Source organism: Plecotus auritus (assembly GCF_963455305.1).
Source record: "Plecotus auritus genome assembly, chromosome: 1".
In the NCBI taxonomy this organism is placed as follows: domain Eukaryota; kingdom Metazoa; phylum Chordata; class Mammalia; order Chiroptera; family Vespertilionidae; genus Plecotus; species Plecotus auritus.
Window position 1 is genome coordinate 113610970 of NC_137770.1, and position 6000 is coordinate 113616969.

The window sequence follows — 6000 nt, forward strand, 5'->3', positions numbered from 1 at the left end:
TGAGAAAGAAGAATAAAGTAGGAGGGATCTCAATACCAGATTTCAAGCTGTATTACAAAGCCACTGTCCTCAAAACAGCCTGGTACTGGCACAAGAACAGACATATAGATCAATGGAATAGAATAGAGAATCCAGATATCGACCCAAACCACTATGCGCAATTAATATTTGACAAAGGAGGCATGAACATACAATGGAGTCAAGACAGTCTCTTCAATAAATGGTGTTGGGAAAATTGGACAGATACATGCAAAAAAATGAAACTAGATCACCAACTTACACCATACACAAAAATAAACTCAAAATGATACAGGACTTAAATAAAAGAGGGGAAACCATAAAAATACTAGAGGAATCCACAAGCAGCAAAATCTCAGACCTATACCGAAAGAACTTCTTCACTGATACTGCCCCTAGGGCAATGGAAGCCAAAGAGAAAATAAACAAATGGGACTACATCAAAATAAAAAGCTTTTTCACAGCAAAAGAAACCATCAACAAAACAACAAGAAATCCCACTGTATGGGAAAACGTATTTGCAAATGTTATCACTGATAAAGGTTTAATCTCCAACATCTACAGGCAGCTTATACAACTTAATAAAAGGAAGATAAATGATCCAATAAAATATGGGCAACGGACCTAAATAGAATCTTTTCTAAAGAAGACAGAAGGAAGGCCAAGAGACACATGAAAACATGTTCAAAGTCACTAATTATCTGAGAGATGCAAATCAAAACGACAATGCGATACCATCTCACACCTGTCAGAATGGCTATCATCAACAAATCAACAAACGACAAGTGTTGGCGAGGATGGGGAGAAAAAGGAACCCTCGTGCACTGCTGGTGGGAATGCAGACTGGTGCAGCCACTGTGGAAAACAGTATGGAGTTTCCTCAAAAAACTGAAAATGGAACTCCCATTTGACCCAGTAATCCCACTCCTAGGAATATATCCTAAGAAACTAGAAACACCAATCAGAAAGGATATATGCACCCCTATGTTCATAGCAGCACAATTTACAATAGCTAAGATTTGGAAACAGCCTAGGTGCCCGTCAGCAGATGACTGGATCAGAAAACTATGGTACATCTACACAATGGAATACTATGCTGCCATAAAAAGAAGGAATTATTACCATTTGTAGGCACCTGGATGGAATTAGAGAACATTATGCTAAGTGAAATAAGCCAGTCAATGAAAGAAAAATACCACATGATCTCACTCATTTGGGGATAATGAAAAACAGTATAAACTGATGAACAAAAAGATAGATACGGAGGCAGTAAAGCATCAAACAGACTGTTGAATTACAGTGGGAAGGTTAGGGAGAGGTGGGGGAAATAAGAGATCAACTGAAGGACTTATATGCATGCATATAAGAGTAACCAACGGATGCAAAACATTGGGGGTTGAGAGCATGTATGGGAGTGGGGTGGGGGGGGCAATGGTAAGATATGTACACATATAATACCTTAATAAAAAAAAATAAAAATAAATAAAAATAAGAAAAGAATGGTGAAAAAAAAAGAATAAGACAAATAAACACTTTGTTTTACCTTTAAAAAAAAAAAAGGAAATTATAAAGCCAGAGCAACGGCGGTGCTGCGCATCTCTCTCCCCCGCACTGTCCAGCCAGTGCAGAGCTTCAGGCTGCCTTTCCGGGTGTAGCCCCCCCTCACCCCGCACCACGTCTGTGGGTTTAGATCTAGAGTCCCCCACTGCCAGCAGCCCTGTGTACACCCTTCCATAGTCTAGCACTACACATGTCCCAAATGTATGCGGACTTGGTGCAGCGCAGTATCCCTCTGACACTCTATTCCCAGCTGTGCATGTTTCTCCCTCCAACCCAGACCGATTTCCTGGCTACTTCTGACCTTTTAGTCCCTGGATTGTCTCTCCAGCTGTACTTAATTCACCAATTCCGGGTGGATATTATTCAATTCAGCTGTTTCTTCTGTATGTTCTGTGAGAAGGTGCTGGACCCATCTGCCTACTCAGCTGCCATTTTGTCTCTCCCTGGACAAACTTTTTAGGAGCCCGTGCCTGGGGAGGCTGGAGTCTCAGTGTTCATGGGTTCAAAGCTGAGGCAGCTGATCCCTGGGTGTTGTGGTTGTAGGGTCTTGGGTGGTGTCTGAGGTCTCCCTGGGTAGAGGTGAGGCTGGGCTTTCAGTCACAGCCACTCTCCCCTTCGAGATGGCACCGTCTCTGTGGCATACCAGGGCACCCTGGGAGAGATTTCAGTGGTAGTAGACGCTGCCCAGCTAGGGGAGCCTAGTCCGCCAGTCCCCAACAGTCCTGTAGAATATAACTGTCCCTCACTCACACATACACACATGCCCCACACATCCATGCACTCCCCTTTCACTCTCTCACTCATTCACACTCTTTCTCACTGCCGTCCTGTCTGCCGCCATCTTGGATCTCCCTAATTTATTTATTTTTTATTGTTGACAGTCTTATAGCTTTCCCCCATTCCCCCACTTTTACCCCCTTCACCCAGCCACTGCCCCACCCAAGGCCTTCACCACACTGTTGTCTGTGTCTATGGGCTATGAATATATGAATATAAGCTCTTTGGTTGATCTCTTTCTGTTCCTCTCCCAACCTTTTTTCCTCTGAGATCTGTCAATCTGTTCCATGCATCCATGCCTCTGGACCTATTTGTTAATGAGTTTATTTTGCTCATTAAATTCCACATGTAAGTGAGATCAGGTGATACTTGTCTTTATCTGACTGGCTTATTTCACTTAGCATAATAATTGATCCATGCTGTTGCAAATAGTAAGAGATCCTTGTTTTGTGTGTGTTTTTTATAGCCACATAGTATTTCATTATGTAAATTCACCATAGATTTTTCTACTGATGGGCATTTGGGCTGTTTCCATATCTTAACATCTGATATAATAAAAGGCTAATATGCAAATCGACCAAACAGCAGAATGACTGGTCACTATGACACGCACTGACCACCAGGAGGCAGATGCTCAATGCAAGAGCTTCCCCCTGGTGGTCAGTACGCTCCCACAGGGGAGCACCACTCAGCCAGAAGCCGGGCTCACAGCTAGCAAACGCAGTGGTGGTGGCGGGAGCCTCTCCTGCCTCCGCGACAGTGCTAAGGATGTTCGACTGCCGTCCTTTCTGCTGCAATTTTGGATCTCCCTGAAATCAATTGGACATCCCCTGAAGGCTCCCAGATTGCGAAAGGGCACAGGCCAGGCTGAGGGACCCTCCCCCCTGAGTGCACAAATTTCATGCACTGGTCCTCTAATTTATAAATATTGCTGCTATGAACATAGGGGTGCGTGTATTCTTTCTGGTTGGTGTTTCAGGATTTTTACAATATATTCCCAGAACTGGGATTGCTGTGTCAATCAGCAGTTCCATTTTTATTTTTTTGAGGAAATTCTATACTGTTTTCCATAGTGGCTGCACCAATCTGCATTTCCAGGTTTTGTAGGTATGGAAATCTCTTTACTTAGCTTTCAATATTGAAGGTTATTTTTTCTAGGTATAGAATTCTAGTTTGGCAGTTGTTTTTCCTAACACCTTAAAGATATTCTTGATTCCATGACTCTAATAATACATTATCTGTAATTTGTTGTTGTTCCTTTAAAGATACTATTTATCTTTGAATGTTTTTAATATTCTCTATTTTATCTGATTTCCAGGAGCTTTTCTATGATATGATCAGTTGTAGGGTGTGTGTGTGTGTGTGTGTGTGTCTGTGTGTGTGTGTGTGTGTGTATGGTTATTCTGCATGAGATCTACAGTTTTTCTAAGATCTTTATGTTTATTTGTTATAAGTTTTTGAAATTCCTTTATCTCTTCAAATAGCTCCTTTATTTTTTCTCTTTTTTTCTGAGCCTTCATTACATGTCATATTTTCCCCCATCTCATGTAAAAATATTTACTTCCATATATAGATAGATATAGATATATATATGTGTATATAGATAGATAGATGTAGATAGATAGATTTAGATATATGTATATGTAGAAATTTATGAATAATACATATTTATGTATTATTCTTTCTTTTGCTTTGGTCTCTATGCTTCAGCCTTCATTTTCTTTATCATTTTGTCATGGCAAATTCACTAATCCTTTTTTATGCTGCATGAATCTGCTATTATCATCTTCAAAATCTAAATTTTAGTTTAGCACATTTTTAACTCTAGAATTTTTACTTTATTCCCTTTAATATATTCCAATTCTCTAGTAAAATGCTCTACTTAGTTATTTTTTTTTTGAAAATATTAAATACAGCTGTTTTAAAGTCCATCGATAACTTTAATATCTTGGTTTAAGTGAGAGATTATTTCTTGTGTTCTCTCTTATGCCTAATAAATTTTTTATTCAATGACAGTTATTTTGTAGGCTCTGCTTCTGATTATTTCTTTCTCCATGAGGTTTTATCCTAGCCTGTACATGCCATACTATAGGACCAGATGACATTAATCTAAGCAATCTAAGCAGAAATTGACCTTACTCAAAGCTGAGTTGAAGTTGCTGTATAACTAAATTTATCTCTGATTTTTTCTTACACCTAGGACATATGCTTCCATGATTCTCACTGAGATGCTGAAGTATTTGGTAGGATACCTCTCTATTGATACTCCCAGACTCTAATTTCTGTATCTTTAGCATGGTGCTATTTAGGTAGTGGAAAATGAGGATACTTTAAATTTTAAAAAAATTTTCCTTGGAAGGGTCATTATCAGGACTATATATGGGACTAAACTATATAAAGCAACCTATATTAGTTCCTGTGTGAAACTAAGGAGCATATACCTACCTATATGGGATAGGTAAAGGGAATGAAATTAGGAGTTTCCAGTAAAAGTTTGGATATGAGCTAACAAAGCCTAATGCAGAGAGTTGGCAGTAGGAATATATATATATGAAAGTACATATACAAAAATTATTGAAGTTTCTCTATAAGAAAAGAATGAGTGAATAAATTTAATTTTGTGAAGGTTGATCTGTCAAAGTTTCTTCAAGATTTTGAGCCTGAGGAACTGAGATATATTAATGTGGACAACTGGAAAAATGAGATTGTAACTTAGGAGAGCATTTAGCAAGGAAATACATATTTGAGGGTTACACATAAGAGATGATTAAAGACTTGATTAAGAAAATGCAGAGGAATAAGAGAAAAAGATAGATAGCAGAATCATAGTGATCATATACATTTTGGAATGATTCTGGTGACAGATGCCTTCTCTTTTTAGTTACCCAATATGACCCCCTTAATATATAAGGCATAATTCCATCAAATGAAAACACTTTGCATTTAAGTTTAGATAGTGTTTAATATTCATAACTGACTTAAAATTGAAAGGGTTAAAGAGAATAAAATGGGGCAGAGAAAAACTTACATTGTTTGGCAGATTTCTTGCAGAAAGCTTGCAACCTGGAGCACCACATAGCCCAGATAACTACTAGCCATCTGACACTGGGAAGAACAAAGGACGGAGCGGACCCTTATGTCAGTAGGAACAGCTTGCAGCCAGCAAAAATTAATAAAAACCTATCTCTCCCTGCTCTCTTCGCTGATACCCTTCTCAGTCTCAGCCCACCTGCACCCAGGTACCCGGAATAAAAACCTTTTTGATACATTACAGCCTCATGTCATAGGTGCGTGACCCTGGCCCACTCCAAACCTTTCATTTGGTGCCAAAACCCAGGAAGGCTTAGTGAGGGGTCCGGTAAGAGCCATTGCAGGGTTCCAGCAACCGCACTTGGCACTCAGAGAAACCATGATCGTCTGGCTCCTGAGCTCCCCTTGTGTCCAGGGAAGCCCCCAGCCACGCTCCTGCATGGCTGAATTTCTGCTGAACTCACAACACTTACTTGGGCCCCCCTAGCCTTCTGCTAGACCAGTCGAGGTCATACCCATGACTGGATAGTGGACCTCTCCTTGCCTTGCCTCCTTCTGCATCAACACCAGGCATAGATTCATAAGTAAGTGGCTTTAGTCTGTTTTCATTCCAGA